Genomic DNA, 17506 nt, shown 5'->3' with positions numbered 1-17506 from the left:
GGCTCGGTCTGGTCCCGCTGCCGCCCCCATTACCTCAGCCGCCGGCCCGACCCCACACCGTTCGGGGCGCCTGGGCTCGGGAGAGCCGGCCGAGCAGACCGGCGCGGCCCGGGGAGCGGAGCGCGGCCTCCTCCCGCGCCGATTCCTGCGGCCTCTGCCGTGCCCCCTCCCGGCCCGCGGTGGGGCCCCGGCTCGGCTGCCGCCGCCGCCGCCGCTCCCGGGGGAGGAGGGGGAATGGAGCCGCCGCCGCCGCCGCCGCCGCCGCTGCCGCCACGGAGCCCGGCCGAGGGGAGGGAGGGATCAGCCCCCAGGCAGGATCCGCCCCTCCGGCCTCCCCCCCGCCACCTCCACCCCTTCCCTCGCTCCCTCCCTGGCTCCGCGGGTTCTCCGGCTGAACAGGAGCGAGAGCGCGGAAGGGGGGAAACGGGAGAGAACCCCCCCGCCCGGCCCCGGCGCGGCGAGGAGCGCGGAGCCGCCGCCGCTGCCGCCGCCGCCACGGGCACCGTCCCTGGCTCGGCCTCACGGTGGCGGTACGGACGCGGCCGGGGCACCGAGCAGAAACCGGGTCTGCGCCCGCCGCCGCGGCCCCGGCTCACCCCGTCCGTGCCAGCCGCCCCGCGCGCCTGACGCGAGCGTGGAGGGAGTGGGGGGACCCCTAACTCTTCAGAATGGCCAGTCGCCCCTTCCCGGGTCTCCGCGGGCGAGGCAGCTGAGGCTGGGGTGACAAACCCCCGCCCCAAGCTGGAGGGCACCACCGGAGATTAAGCCAGGGCAGCCTTTGGAGTCAAAAACGGGTCTGTGGTTCCCTGGGATGCAGGTGCCTGCGTGATCCCAGAAGGTACCCCCGCCCCTGTGCAGGTCCCGAGGACAAAGGTCTGGCGCTGTCCAGCCCCTCCCCCAGGCGGCCAGCCGGGAAAGCCTCTGTGGTGTCCAGGTGAGCGTCTGGCTCCGCACCAGACATCCCGCTAAGAAACGGACCTTGCGGTGCCGTGCCACCCTTCCCCTTCGGTAAACAGAAAAGTTTGACAGTCGACTTTTAAGGAGGTCTGGGAACTCGTTCGTCACTGTTAGCACGGGGAACACTTTCTCCTAAAACCTGATTTGGCTAGGAGTCGGTTAATACTCCAGGCGGCTTTCGACAAGATGCTCGGCAAATGGAGCTCAGACTTTCAAAAGTAATCGAACTGGCTTTTGTTTTAATTTAAAAAAAAAAAATGGGTAAAGGACTTCTTTGCCACCTGCCCTCCCGCCCCTTAGCCTGTGAATTGCAAGGCTTACCTCCTGTGACTGGAGTCTTAAGCACCTCTCTGGAGGGATGTTAATAGAGGACGCCTAGCTAGGCGGGATGGCCTCTGAAAGGTCTCCCGTGCCCGCGCCGCTGGCGTGGCTGGGGAGACCCGGTTGGGTTCTGATGATCAAGGACTTGCATTCTAGGGACAGGACGGTGAAGGAGAAAGTCTTAAGGTCCTTGTCGTGGAAGTGTTTACAATGAATGTACTGCTGCTGTTGAAAGATAGGTGTTCATTATCCTAAGGGGCTTAAACATACAGAGTTTTCAAGTTTGATTGCGCTATACTATGGAAGCTAATTTGCGTTGCAAAGGTATTTTCTGACGGTAGCATCATCTGGCAAAGATCGGTGCAAAAACACTGGAGTTCACCAAGTTTCACAAAGAAAGGAGTGGCATGTGAAGCTAAGCCAGGGCAGGGCAATGTTTTGAAAGCTGTGAAGATGAAAAAGTATGAATTACTGTCAAGTGTTCCAAAGCTAGGGGGAATAGTCATTTGGAAGGAAGATGTGGAAGAAAAGATTAATTGTAGAAGGGAAAGCCCCAGAGATGAAAGAATATTGCAGTTACTTTTAGTTAAGAAATAAAAAAAATAAGACCAGCAGAAGCAAGACTTTAATTTTTTTGTTCTTTTAAAACATGAAATATTACTCTTTATGCAAATGACTAGTACCTTTTATTTCTTGATAGGTGTTCTCAAAATTTATTTAACACTATTCCCGTTTGTGTGATCGGGAGCTATCTTTTTCTACTAAAATAAGTGAATAAATACCTGGAGAGAACGCGCCAATTTACACTTAGAAGTAAAATAATGGTTTAAACACTGTTGAAAATACATTAAGCCATCCTAATGCATGAGATCTCCAGGTTTTTCTGCCTAGAGCTTTCATATTAAAACTGTATCCAGCCTACATGTTTCTCTTCCATTTTCAGCTATTACTTTTTTTTTTTGGGGGGGGGTAACATGGCTGTTGTCCTCACTTTCATTTTTGAAATTTGGAATTGGTTTCTATTAGCGTAGCTGCACACATAACCAGTTCACTCTGATGTAATCTTAAATGTAACATGGAACAATTATGTCATTAAAAACAAATTTGGAACATGTATCAGAAATCCCAGAGGCACTAAATTTAATTCACTTTAATCGTTAGCTATTTTAAAGAGTTTAATTCACCAGCCCCTGGCCTTTCCATTAAACCGTACAGCAATTAAATTTAATAAACAAAGGCACAGACCTCTGATTTCAAATAGTTGTTTTGTAACATCTTTCATCTCAGTGGAAACTAACTTATTTGGAATAGAAGAATGTTTGGCTGTTTAGAACCAAAAGAAGAAACATAAGCACCAAAAATGTCTCCCCTACACATACCTTTTTTCAGCATCTCAGGATACCTTTGTCCGTGCATCACTACGGTCACTAGTGAACCAAGACAAGAAACTGCTCAAAGGTCAGATTCAATACCCACCAGATAAATAAAATATGTATGATGAAAAAATAGGCCTTGACTGATTATTAACTCATTTTAAATAGAATATTCATTCCTTAGACACTTGGTCAAAATAATTCTGAATTCCCAGAGTTGGGAGGAATGAAGATGGGAATCACTGTGATTTCTTTTGTGCTATCGTGACAATGGTTTAATAATAAAAAGTTTGCTTAGGAAGAAATTTAGCTAGATCAACAAAAAGTCCTAAATAGAATATCAGCCCTTTTAAATTACATCCATTCATTTATTTCTAAAACATATTTATTGACCACCAACTGTGAGTCCAGTACTATATATGTTTCTTTGGGAAGTAACAACAAAACTCTCCACCTAGGAAGAGTCTGGTGATCATACGAATAGCAGAATTTTTTTTCCGTTACCTTTAGTAGTGTGCAAGCAAGAAGCAAGCCAGAAAAAACTTCTAGCTGCTCTATATGGGTAGACATTAAGAAAGAAAAGATTGAACTGGGTAGGAGTTATGGCAAGGTAATAAGGATAATAAAAATAATATCTAACACTTAGGTTCAAGGTATTATGCTTAATGCTATTTATTAAAATTGCACTTAACTGAAACAACTTTAACTAATAAAGGAAATCTGTTGACTTCATAACCAGGGAGTTCAGCGGTGCATCCAGCTTCAAGCAAGGTCAAATCAAGGGACTCAAATTACGTCATCAAGACACCATCTCTTGCAGGCTCAACCATCCTGAACCAGTAGCTGTGGCCAAAGAGAGGTGATCTTCTGGTAAGGTCTGGTCGTGTGTCTGCTTCTAGAACCAGAGGACGTGGGCAGGAGGTAATTATCCAGAGACTGTGGGCGTATGTGAAAGCTAGGTCCGCTAAGCTTGCCATATTTCATTTAGCAAGTTATTAATTTATCAGTGCATTAAATAGTATTCTCATTGCCCCCAGTGTGTGTGGGGTGAACTAGAGCTGGGGAGTTAGGCAAACCAGAAAGAATTTAGGTAATTACACACAGAAACACAAGGGCAGAGCCAGAAGAATGGAAGAGGTGGTAGAGAAGGAGGAGGGGAAGGAAAGGTCAAATCAGAGGTCAAATCAACAATTTGATGACAAATAAGATCCAAGTCGGATCTAAGGTCAAACTTCAGAGGTTTTCACGATGCTGGCATAACCCTGGCAAAGCAGGAGGTGGTAAAGGGTGGGTTGCAGAAGAGCCCTCTCGATGTTGAGGGTCCGAGATTGGGGAAATGATGCAATCAACTCATGATCTGGAGTAAAATACATGTCTATTCAATAATTATTCGTGAGCTGCTGGTAAGTAAAGGCCACAAAGTTGCAAAGGATAAGCTCTCAGGCTTACAACCTAATCACAAGAAGAAAGCAAGGATATGAATACAAACCTGGCAGAGTGCAAGTGCTTCAAGAAAGAGGCAAGCAAAATGGCCAAGTCTGGAGGGGAGGGAAGGCTGTGAAGCAGGTGCATTCCGAGTCCCACCTTAAAGCCTGGGCAAGTGTTGAGTAGAAAGCGGGCAGAGGGAGTGTGGGCCAGGCTGAGCCACCAGCATGAACAAGGAAACATGGGTATCAAAGCACAACATTTCAGTAAACTGAGTTTCAAAGATCTAACTGCCTTGTATTAGTGACTCATGAATCAGGAAGAGTCCAGTCTACAGCATGGAAAAGAGCTCTGACAAGCTAGACAGAGTGGGTGAGTCTTGCAGGCAGAAAAAGCAGAAGAGATGGGTCGGCGCTGTGGTGTAGTGAGCTAAAGCTCCTGCCTGGCCGGCAACGTGGCTTAACAGGTTAATCCTCCACCTAATCCTCCACCTTGCGGCGCCAGCACACCGGGTTCTAGTCCTGGTTGGGGCACTGGATTCTATCCCGGTTGCCCCTCTTCCAGGCCAGCTCTCTGCTATGGCCCGGGAAGGCAGTGGAGGATGACCCAAGTGCTTGGGCCCTGCACCCCATGGGAGACCAGGAGAAGCACCTGGCTCCTGGCTTCAGATCAGCGCAATGCGCTGGCCGCAGCGGCCATTGGAGGGTGAACCAATGGCAAAAGGAAGACCTTTCTCTCTGTCTCTCTCTCTCTCACTATCCACTCTGCCTGTAAAAAAAAAAAAAAAAAAGTTCCCGCCTGCAGCACCGCTGTCCCATATGGGCACCGGTTCTAGTCCTAGCTGCTCCTATTTGTATTTGGGCCTCTGCACCCAAGTGGGAGACCTGAAAGAAGCTCCTGGCTTTGGATTGGCCCAGCTCCTGCAGTTGCAGCCATTTGGGGAGTGAACCAGTGGATAAAAGACGTTTATCTCTGTCTCTCCCTCTCACTGTCTGTAACTCTACCTCTCAAATAAATAAAAATCTCAAAAAAAAAAAAAAGGCAGAAGAGAGCAGGAGCAATTAACAAATCGTGGATTAATCCTTTCAAGATTGCTTTCCCTATGGATTGATTACTGTAGTGGAGAAATAGTCGGTATATAGGTTGTCAAAACTTATCAAAATGTACAGAATAGCTGTTGTTTATTTTAGAGAAAATGTTACCACAAGTTGATCAGGAATACCTATTGCAATTTTTAGACTAGTTATTAATTGAGTAGAAAGCCATATAACTCAAAAGCTGTAGAAGAGAGGGAAAAAAGAACAATTTTAAAACTCAATCAGGGCTGGCGCCGTGGCTCAACAGGCTAATCCTCCGCCTGTGGCACTGGCACTGGCACACCGGGTTCTAGTCCCGGTCCAGGCGCCGGATTCTGTCCCGGTTGCCCCTCTTCCAGGCCAGCTCTCTGCTGTGGCCCAGGAGTGCAGTGGAGGATGGCCCAAGTGCTTGGGCCCTGCACCCCATGGGAGACCAGGAGAAGCACCTGACTCCTGTCTTCAGATCAGCACGGTGCGCCGGCCGCAGCGCGCCAGCCACAGTGGCCATTGGAGGGTGAACCAATGGCAAAGGAAGACCTTTCTCTCTCTCAATGTTCACTCTGCCTGTCAAAAAAAAAAAAAAAAAATCAATCAGTCAAAAAGGAGATAAGGAAAGAAAATATAATAAAAGTGAAACAAGTAGAAAACAACAAAATGATGGCAGATTTAAACAATTTATAAACTGCATTCCACACTGCAGAAGACAGTTGACAGTAAATAGAATACTTTTGGAAAAGTTTGGTAATAGATTGTTTAAATATGTGGTTTGAGCACATGAATTTATCCTCATTCACTCCCAAGCTTCACTGATATAGTAGGAAAGGATTAAAAAAAAAAAATCCACAAGATAATAAAATCTACAAGAACAAAGAGAATGAGAGAAAGAAACACTAGCGGATGAGATATGCCTCCTCCAGAAAGTGAACTAAAGATGTTCTGGACTTGAGCACACAGACACCAATAGAGGACTGAAGTGTCGCAGGGGACATGGGAATTGAAATGAAGCTGCACATCCTGTTCCCAGGCTGATAAGGACGGAAGGGAAAGCTGATGCAAATCGCTAGGGCCTGGTGGTCCAGGAGGGGCTGAGAGAAAACCACATGAAAACAGTTCTCACAGTTGCTCCTTCCAGCGGGAAGTTGAAAAAACAGGTTGCATGAATCAAAATCCTTAGAGCTCCTGCGCCTTCCCTCTATCAGTTTGTAGAACACCAGGAGCCAGGTTTACATTAGAACTTTGCTACCTGGATTGTTGCCCAAGAACCAGTTGCACTGGCACCCCTGGGAGCTGGTTGTAAATGCAGGATCTTGGCCCCCATCCCAGTCCTTCCAAACCAGAATCAGCATTTTAATGGGATTCCTCCCAGGTGATTTATACACACATTAAATTTATTTTTTTTTTTAAGAATTATTTATTTTGAAAGAGAGGAAGAGACAGAGAGATCCTCCATCCACTGGTTCACTCCCCAGATGGCTACAATGGCCAGGGCTGGCCCATACAGAAGTCAGAAGCCAGGAGCTTCATCCAGGTCTTCCACATGAGTGGCAGGAGCCCAAGCAGTTGGACCATCTTCCCCTGCCTTTCCAACACCATTAGCAGGGAGCTGGATTGGAAGTGGAGCAGCAGGGACAGGAACCTGTACCAATAAGGGATACTGCATCGCAGGAGGAAGCCTAACCCGCTACACCACACCGGCCCCACATTAAATTTTAAATTTTGAGAAGCAGTGGATTAGAGGATATGAGTGAATACCAGGATTCCTCTCTGAAGATGGAGAAAAGACCTAGTTATGACTATGGGTTATGGAACACCCCTCAGTAGAACATTCAGCTCGTCACTTTCAGCCTTTCTCCTCCCCCAACATAGAGTTTTAAACTTTTTTGAAACAATGCTTATTAGCACTTTTTTTTTTTTTGACAGGCAGAATTAGTGAGAGAGAGAGAGACAGAGAGAAAGGTCTTCCTTCCGTTGGTTCACCCCCCAAATGGCCGCTACGGCCGGCGTGCTGCGGCTGGCGTGCTGTGCCGATCCGAAGCCAAGAGCCATGTGCGTCCTCCTGGTCTCCCATGCGGGTGCAGGGCCCAAGCACTTGAGCTATCCTCCACTGCCCTCCGGGGCCACAGCAGAGAGCTGGCCTGGAAGAGGAGCAACCGGGACAGAATCCGACGCCCCAACCGGGACTAGAACCCGGGGTGCCAGCACCGTAGGCAGAGGACAAGCCAAGTGAGCCATGGCGCTGGCTTTATTATCACTTCTTAATAGATGATTGGGGCTGGTGCTGTGGCAGAGCGGGTTAAGCTGCAGCCTGCAGTGCTGGCATCCCATATGGGCACCAGTTCCGGTTCCAGCTGCTCCACTTCCAACCCAGCTCCCTGCTAACATGCCTGGGAAAGCAGCAGAGGATGACCCAAATACTTGGGCCCCTGTATCCACATGGGAGACCTCGAAGAAGCTCCTGGCTCCTGGCTTCAGTCTGGCCCAGCCCCGGCCATTGCAGCCATTTGGGGAGTGAACCAGCAGATGGAAAATCTCTCTCTCTCTCTCTCTCTCTCTCTCTCTCTCTCTCCTTCTCTTTCTCTACCTCTACATTTTAAATAATTAAATAATCTTTTAAAAATAGACAATCAAGAACAAACAGATGTATAATGAAATTTTCATGAAGGTCAAAGCCTAAAACAAAACAAAACAAAAAAACAGACATAGTAGAGAACCAAAGAAATCTTAAACAAAAGTCTCTAAAAGCCTCAGAGCAACATCCATGATGAAGAAGCATGATGCCATTAGAGAGAGAGAGAGAGAGAGAAAGAGACAGAGAGAGACAGAGGAGGGAAGAGAGGAAGGGAAAGAAGGATCAGAAAAGAACAACAAAGTCTTGAAAATTAAAAACATGAACAATTTTTAAAGCCTATAATGGGAGAGTTAAAAAGGTGAAGGGGATAGAAAATAAGAAGGAAAAGAGAATTTGAGGATGGCCAATACCCATTTCAGTTCTAGAACGAGAAATGAAAAAATTCCCAGAAATGGTGACAGTGAGTCTCCAGGACGGAAGGCTCTCCCGGGCCCTGGCACAATGACTGCAAGAAGATGTAAACTAAGAACAGTAGCGACTGAAGAAGGAAGACTCCTCAAAGCTTCTGGAGAGAAAAAGCAGATCACACAAGGAGCCATGCGAGAATAGAACAATCCCTCCAAACTCCGAGAGAACATGGTTTCCAGTATAGAAGTCTGGTGTGAGAATAGCAGAAAGACACTTGCAGGCATGCAAAAATCTCATAACATTTGTCTGTATTTTCATGGGAGGAAACTGGATAATGTTTTCCACAGAAATGAAGGAGAAAAAAGAACGAAGAAAAATAAAAGAGATGGAATCTAGGAAATGGAATCCCAGCAAAAGATACTCCCAGGGGGCCAGCCCTGTGGCGTCGTGGTTAAGGCCCCCACCTGTAGTGCCAGCATCCCATGAGGGCACTGATTCGTGTCCCGGCTGCTCCACTTCTGATCCAGCTCCCTGCTGGTGTGTGTGGGAAAGCAGCAGAACACAGCCTAGGTCCTTGGGCCTCTGCACCCATATGGGAGACCTGGGAAGGCTTCTGGCTCCTGGCTTCATATTAGATCCGCTCCAGCCACTGCAGTCATTTGGGTAGTAAATCAGCAATTGGAGGATCTCTCTCTTTCTCTCTCTCTCTCTCTCTGTAAATTCTGACTTTCGAATAAATAAATAAATCTTTTTTTTTTTTTTAAGATACACCCAGGATGATGGTGATGATGAAGGGAAATCCCAGGGAGAATTGGGTGGCAGGCCTCGAGTGAAAGTCTTAGTATGGGAAGACAGACGGCTCCAGACACAATTGGGATGGATAGTTAACCATATACATTACAGTACTGATAGAGTTTGGAGATGGATTTAATAATAGGTACATAAATAAACTTTTTAGTGGCCGGCGCTGTGGCATAGTGGGTAAAGCTACCACCTGCAGTGCTGGTATCCCATTTGGGTGCCAGTTTGAGACCTGGCTGCTCCACTTTTTTTTTTTTCCTTAATTTTGTTTCTTTATTTGACAGGTAGAGTTATAGACATTGAGACAGAGAGAAAGGTCTTCCTTCTGTTGGTTCATTCCCCAAATGGCCGCTACTGCCAGAGCTACGCACATCCAAAGCCAGAAGCCAGGTGCTTCTTCCTGGTCTCCCATGCGGATGCAGGGGCCCAAGCACTTGGGCCATCCTCCACTGCCTTCCCAGGCCACAGCAGAGAAGAGGCCTGGAAGAGGAGCGATCGAGACTAGAACTTGGCGCCCATATGGGATGCCGGTGCCGCAGGCGGAGGATTAACCAAGTGAGCCACGGTGCTGGCCCCTCCTGCTCCACTTCTGATCCAGCTCTCTGCTATGGCCTGGGAAAACAATAGAAGATGGCCTGAGACCTTGGGCCCTTGGGCCCTTGCACCCACGTTGGAAACCTGGAAGAAGCTCCTGGCTTTGGATCAGCCCAGCTCTGGCCATTGCAGCCATTTGGGGAGTCAACCAGTGGATGGAAGACCTCTCTCTCTCTCTCTCTCTCTCTCTCTCTCTGCCTCTGCCTCTCTGTAATGCTTCCTTTCAAATAAATAAATAAATCTTTTTTTAAAGCTTAAAATAAAAAAAAAACACAGTAAATGCAAGTTATTTATAAATAAAAGATAAATGCTGGAGTTTAAAATAGTTGCTTTTAGATTAGAGGAGCAACAATAGGAGTGAAGCAAGTGTTTCTGGTTTTATTTACTATTACTTTTTGATTTGTTTTCATTTGGAAGATAGAGAGCCAGAGATACACAGAGACTGGCAGAGAGAGATCTTTCATCTGCTCTTTTGCAACAGTGAGGGCTGGGCCAGGCCAAATGTAGGAGCCCAGAACTCATAGATCTCCCATGTGAATTGTGGGGGCCACGTGTTTGAGCCATCTTCTGTTGTTTTCCAGGGTCTGCATTAGCAGGAAGCTGGATCCAAAGCAGAGCAGCCAGGACTTTGAACCAGGACTCTGATATGGGCTGCAGGCATCCCAAGCCATCAATCAGTGCACCACAGGACCACCCCTGGTTTTATTTTTAAGCCTCACCTTATTTGACTTTAAAACTGTGTAATTTCAAAAGTATTAATATGAAATATATTTTTAATTTCATGATATTATTTTAGAATTAAATGAAAGGACTAAAAGGTAGCTATAGCAAATTAACTTTCCAATTCAGTATGACAGAGAGAATAGACAATAGGCAGAAAAGAGTTATCTTGGCAGGTCTGATGCCATCCTATGGAACACCTGCTTAACAGGATTGGCGCATAGCTGCCATCTGGAAACTTGGATTTGGAAGGGTTCTCACCACCCTAACTGATAAGAGTGGCTCACTCACTGGGTCTAAACTCTTTATGCAAATAGTTAGGCTTATGCTGAGCATCTGAAATCCTGAAGTTTTGGTGCTGTTAGGCAGTACCAACGTGACCCACCTCCAATAAAAATCGTGACCAGTGCTTCCTTGGTAGGTAGAATTTAGTGTGTGTTGTCACAACTCATTATTAAGGTAATTATGTGATGACTCAGGGAAGCTTGGGCCTGGTTTTCTCACCTTGGGCCAGGCTTTGCCCCTGTGCCACACCCTTTTGCTGATTTTGCTCTACATCGGTCCAATGTAGGCGTAGCCTTGAGGACGGCTGCATCCTGAATCCTGTGATTCCTCTTAACAGATCCCTGGGTTTTGGGGTGATTCTTGGTGATCCCTCACACATCTTTTAACCAACTATCCCATTAAAACAATAATATAATTACAGGAATTTGACTTCAGATGCCTGTAATTACCTTCTCTCATGTGGTGAATCACTTCTCTTGCACTGCTTTAGAGATTCTTTGTTACTTAGTCCTTGCCTTTTAACTAGTTGAGTATGCTGTGTCTGGGTGTGGACCCATTATCTACAGAATGTGAGGATTATGCTTTTCACAAATTTGGGGGAGTTTGGGCCATTATTTCTTTAACTATTCGTTTTGTTTCTTTCCTCTGCTTGTGGAACTTTCTCACCATGTGTATGGTGGTACATTTCGTGTTTCCCAGATCTCTGAGGCTCAGTTCAGTCCCCTTTACGATTTTTCCCCTGTTTCTCAGACTGAGGACTCTCAATGTACCTGGCTTTAAGTTTGCTGATCGTTCTTTCTGCCAGCTCGAATCCACTGTTGAGCCCCACTAATGAATTTTGTATCGCAGTGATTGTACTTCTCAACGCTGGAATGTCCAGTTGGTCCTCTTCTATAATTCAGTCTCTCTTCCAACATTTTCTGTTTGGTTAGACATAACACTTTTCTTCAGTTCTACAGATACTGTTTCCTTTGGGTGTTTGGACATATTTATAATAGCAGATTTAAAGCCTTTGTCTAGTATGTCCAACATCTGGGCCACCCAAGAGAAGTTTCTATTAGCGGTTTCCCCGTCTTCCACCAACACACACACTTGTGTAAAGGCTGTATTTTCATGTTTCTTTATATGTCTCACAAATTTTTGTTGAAAACTAGACACTTAAAATAATATAACATGGCAATTCTGGAAATCAATAGGGAGCTACTCCGCAGAATTTGTTATTGTTGCCGCTGCTACTTGTTTACTTATTTTCCTGAACTAATTCTGTAAAGTATGGATTATTTGAAATGTATGACCACTATAGTCTCTGCCTGCTTAGCTTAGTGATTAGTGTGAGGTTTAGGATTTTAGGGTCTGAAGAAATTGCAGAGATGACCAGTTAAGGCAGAAAAGACTCGCTGTAGAAAGGACAGCACAGAGTCTGAAGTAAGGTTGCAGCCCACCCAGACAGTGGGCACTGGGCAGTGAGCAGTGGCTGCTTTTTGGAGAGGGGTCATGTGGACGTGTAGAATACCACGTTGCTGGGGGTAAAGCGGGCTTGAAGGTGTAGACAGTCCGTCCAGTTGGCAGTTGTTCATTGAAGCCTGCCATTTACGATACACGGGGTTGTTAGTTTGGTGCATCCCAGGAGAGGCACTCAAGAAAGCTAGTGCTGGCCAGGGGGTGAAGCCACACCTGGTCACTTAGGGTCATCTACTTGCACACAGTTCTATTGGGTTTAAAATTATCTGTGTCTCAGTGGTCTAACAGATCCTAATGGTTAGGTAATGAGTGGACAGACATTTTCTTCCTGACTTGAATTAGTAAGTCTCCCAGCCTCTGCCTCTGTGTGTGTGCTAGGGCATCCGTGCAAGGCCTCAGCTCCCAGTGAACGGCTCTGCTTTAGTCCGGGTCTTGTTTCTGGGCAGCACACAGCCCTGGGCAGGAGCCCAACATGCATGTGGCCTTTTGGACTTCCAGGAATATGTTGAAACTTTTCAGACATGTCTGCAAACATCCTATTTTCTGGTTTTTCCTTTTAAACTTTTTGTCAACTTCTTTGCCTCAACACTTATCACCTCCGGCACCAATTGCCACTGATTGTTTCCAACTTACACTCCAGAGAAAAACTGCTCACAGGGAAGGGAGTCAGTCCAAGTAAAGACAGGCCCTGGGAGCCCTTTGGGTTCCATGGAACTGCCAGTCAGATCAAATAATAACTCTCGGAGAGAGGCATTCGGGAAACTCCAACCCCTGTGCCCTGAGCAGGCACTGCCGCCTTAGCTGGTTTTCATGGCTACCATGGAACTGAGGAGAAAGAAGTGGGAATGGAGCAAGTTAAAATGCCACAGACCTTGTGGTTCTTACTGAAATTCAACCACGTTGTATGTGTGTGGATAGATGCTCCTCAGATTGTTAGAGCCTTTGGTTAATTTCCAGAGTTCTGAAAATGTTAATTCAACATTTTTTTTTTTTTTTCGCCAGTGCTCTTCTTGCTTTCGTGGAGTAGCAGATTTCTGGAGGTCCTTACATTGCTACTGTGAAGGTAGCTCCTGTCATATTGACACTCACACAGTGAACACACAGAAGTCACCTTACAGAACGCTTGTGTTGTTCAGATACAGCCTCACACGTCTGCTTCCCTCCGGCCCCTTCAACCTTGCTCTGAGGTCCTGTAATCTTGTCATCTCAAGAATACCATATAGCAGGAACCATACCGTATTTAACCTTTGGGGATTGGCTGTTTGCATTCAACCTCATTCTCCAGAGATATACCCAGATTGTTGCCCTTCTCAATCATTTGTTCATTATTATTGGTAAGTAATAATCTATCATATGGACCTACCACAGTCTGTGTAACCTCTGACCCATTAGAGGACATATAAGGTGTTTACATTTTGAAGCTCTTATGGATAAAGCTGCTATGAAGGTTTGTGTACAGGTAATCCTGTGAACCTGAGTGTTTCTCCAGACTAGGTGCCCAGGAGTGCAATTGATGAATCATGTGGCGTTTGCATGTTTTGAGATTCTTTCCTCCCTTCCTTTTTATTGTCTTTTCTTCCTTTCTTTCTGTTTTAAGAGGCTGCCATTCTGTCTTCCAGGATAGCTATACTATTTTACATTCCCACCAACAGTCCGAATAATCCAGTTTATCCGCATCCTTGCCAGCATTTGACATTGTCAAAATTTATTATTTTAGCTATAATGATGACTGTATGTTAACATTTTTATTGTGGATTAAATTTGCATTTCACCAATGGCTAATGATAGTAAAAATCTTTATATGTGCTCATTTGCTCTCTATATATCCTCTTTAGCAAATTGCCTTGTTACTATCATTTATTCATTTTCTAATTAGGTTTATTACTGTTGAGATTTGAGATTTTCTAGTCCTTTGCTGAAAATTTGGCTTGAAAATCTTTTCTTCAATTTTAGCTTTTCTTTTCATTTTTTAAAGATTTATTTATTTATTTGAAAGGCAGAGCATCAGAAAAGGATGAAGCAAATAGGGTGGGATAAAGAGATTTTTCATCTGCTGCTTCACTCCCCAAATGGCCATAATAACCAGATCTGGACAGGCTGAGTCCAGATCTGAGTCTCCCAAAACGGGCAGGTGTCAGGGGCCCAAGTACTTGGCCATTATCCGCTGCTTTCCCAGGCATATTAACAGGAAGCTGGATCAAAAGCAGAGAAGCTGGGACTTGAACTGAAACTGACATGAGATGCTGGCATTGCAAGCAGTGGCTTAATTCACTGTACTACAACATCAACCCCCCTTTTCATTTTCTCAACAGGGTTTTTGGTAAAGCAAAAGTGTTTTTTTTTTTTTTATGAATCCCAGTTTATCAATTTTTGCTTTTATGGATCATGGATCATGGATCATGTTTTTGGTGTCAAATCTAAGCAATGTTTGCCTGGTGCTAGTTCTCAAATATTTTCTCCAATTTTTTCCCTAAAAGTTGTATCATTTCATGCTTTACAATCAAGTCTGTGATCTCTTTTGAATCAATATTTATGTACAGAAAATATTATACATTGAACAAATTAAATGTCAAATTTTGTATTACCATAGTTCATGTTAATAGTGGGGCTTTCAGGTGTCTATAAAGATTTTTTTGGTTAACATTCATTGCAAAAGTACTAGATGGTGTATAACTCTAGAGTTGAATTTGAAGGGATTCCTAAATATGTATACTATCTTTTTATCTGAAGTAATAAATAAACTATGATCTTGAAAAAAAATATTTATGTACAGAATGAGACTTGTGTTGCGGTTCATGGAGTTTTGCCTGTGGATGACCAATTATGTTAGCACTATTTGTAGAAAAGACTGTCTTTCTTCCATCAGATCACCTTTGCACCTTTATCAAAAATCATTTTGGCGTTTTTGCGTAGATCTATTTCTGAACTCTATTCTGTTCTGTTGATCTGTGGGCCTATCTCCCTGCCAATGCCATGTCATCTTAATTTGTGTAGCTCTATAAAACATCTTGTAATTGGGTAGACTGGTCCTCCTACTTTGTTCTTAATTTGAAATTTTTTGGTTATTCTAGTACCTTTACCTTTTCATGTATATTTGGAAATAATTTTGTCTATTCTGCATAAAACTTTCGTGAGACTTTTTTAAAAGGACTTATTGGGGCTGGCGCTGTGGCATAGTGGGTCAAGCCGCCACCTGCAGTTCCGGCATCCCATATGGATGCTGGTTCGAGTCCCAGCTGCTCCACTTCCAGTCCAGCTCTTGCTAATGGCCTGGGAAAGCAGCCTTGGGCCATCTTCCGCTGCTTTCCCAGGCCATTAGCAGGAGCTGGATAGGAAGTGGAGCAGCCAGACTCGAACTGAAGACCATATGGAATGCCAGTGCCTGCAGGCAGAGGCTTAACCTGCTATGCCATAGCACCAGCCCCTTGGTGGGACTTTAGTAGAAATGGCATTAAGTTTTTAAGTTTCTGAATACATGGGGGATTTTTTCTTTATTTCATTGCTATTAACATATAATTTAATTTCATTGTAGTCAGAGTGTAATTAATATAGCAATTCTGTAAAATTTCCTGAGACTTGATTTATGGGCTAGTGTTTAATTTTTATAAATGTTCCACCCGAACTTGAGAAGAATGAATATTCCCTAATTTTTAGGTTCAGACTTCTATTGTGTGGCCAACGATTAATTATGTTCTTCAAATCTTCTTTATTTTTACTGATTTGTGTGTGTGTGTGCCTGTGCGTACATGCATGTGTCTACTTAAGACTCCCTGGTGTATTTTTAAAATTATGTAACGAGCCAGTTGTTCCCTAGTAATGTTTTTGTCTGAAAATCCATTTTCTCTGGTATTTCTAGAACTACCTCAGCATTCTTTTGTTAGTGTTTGCCTCAGTTCATCGTTTCTTTTTACTTTCAACCTCTCTGTGGCCTTATGTTCTAGGTGAGCCTATTGTAAATAGATAGTGCTGGATTCTGTTTCATTTTAAGTATCTCCATCCTAACTGGCACTTCCAGCTCCCTGATTTCAATGTCACTGTGATACATTCACCTTCCTTCTGTCATCTTACTTCATGTGCTCCATACTTGTTCACTTTCCCTGTCTCCCCATACTCACACTTCCTGCTTCAGTTTGGACTTTTTCCATCTGATTACCGTTTCTTGTATCTATTCTCTCCTAGTTTAGAAAATGTACAATTCTAATTTTATTCCTTTGTGGTTTCCATTGAAATTTTACCATGAGTACATACTCAAGTCTTGAGTTTATCAGCACTATAAGTCTTGTCCTAGACAATTCAAGGAGCCTAGAACTCTGTTACCCTACCTACCCACACTTCTGATTTCCTAGTACGATTTTCCAGTATTTTCGACTTATCCTTTTGAGTTTGGTTTCTGTGACAAAGTGATACATTCACATTGTTCCAAAGCTGGAGATATAAAATGGTGTATAGCAAAAAATCTTCCTCCCATATTTGTCCCCATCTGCTCAGTTCTCATAGAAGATCACTTTTTTTAGTGTATTATATATCGCTGCAGAATCGCATTAAGCACAAACAAATATGGACATAGGTTTTTAGTATTTCACACCTCCTCTTGATGGAACAGATAGCATGCCACACTCACTGCTTGGTGCTTTGTTTTTTTTCATTTGGTATATCTTGGAGATCTGTCCTTAACAGTGCATAGAGATCACCCTCATTTGTTTTTTAATAGTTGCTCATGTTTTATCATATGAATTACCATAATTTAGTTACCAGTCCCATTCTGATGAAATTTGGCTTGCTTTCAGCCTTGTTATTGCAAGCAGTGCTATAAAAGAATAACCTTGGGGCCGGAATTGTGGCCTAGTTGGTAAAGCTGCCATCTGCAATGCCGTCCCATCTAGGTGCCAGTGAACTCCCAGCTGCTCCACTTCTGATTCAGCTCCATGCTAATATGCCTGGGAAAGCAGCAGAGGATGGCCCAAGTGCTTTTGCCCCTGAGCTCATGTGGGAGACCCGGAGGAAGCTCCTGGCTCCTGGCTTCAGCTTGGCTCAGTCTTGGCCACTGTGGCCATTTGGGGAGTGAATCAGCGGGTGGAAGATCTTTCTGTCTCTCCCTCTCTCTCTGTAATTCTGCCTTTATTTAATAAAAAGAAAAATCTTTTTAAAAACCCTATTAAAATAAATAGCCTTATACATGTATCAGTTCCCACATGTGACAGAGTGTCTGTGGGATAAATCACCCACAATGGAATTGCTGGACCAAAAGCTACATGCATTGTGAATTGCAGTAGGGCTCCGTAGGGTCCACACTCACCCAGGCCTGCATGAGTGCCTGCTTTCATACAGCTTCATCGGCAGACTGTATTACCACACTTTAGGATTTTTGCCAATTTGATAAGTGAAAAAGTGGTATTTTGGTTTTAGTTTGAATTTCTATTATTATAAGAACATTTGGGCATCCTTTTCTGTGTTGAATGCCATTTTTAAATTACCTTTTTCCTAAGAGCTGATAAGTATTCCTACAGAAATAATAG

At 44.5% G+C, this 17506-nt stretch overlaps 1 long non-coding RNA gene across 1 annotated transcript; it reads left to right on the top strand.

Moving 5' to 3' along the window:
- The first annotated feature begins 731 nt into the window (after positions 1-731).
- Positions 732-3504, top strand: LOC133756855 (uncharacterized). The gene is made up of 3 exons (XR_009865544.1): positions 732-934; positions 1435-1517; positions 3391-3504. It is a non-coding gene; the product is annotated as an uncharacterized LOC133756855 (long non-coding RNA).
- Positions 3505-17506: the final 14002 nt, after the last annotated feature.

The sequence above is a fragment of the Lepus europaeus genome, chromosome 3, assembly GCF_033115175.1.
Source record: "Lepus europaeus isolate LE1 chromosome 3, mLepTim1.pri, whole genome shotgun sequence".
NCBI lineage: Eukaryota > Metazoa > Chordata > Mammalia > Lagomorpha > Leporidae > Lepus > Lepus europaeus.
Note: the sequence above shows the minus strand (reverse complement) of the source record. Positions and strands in the feature narration are given on the sequence as shown.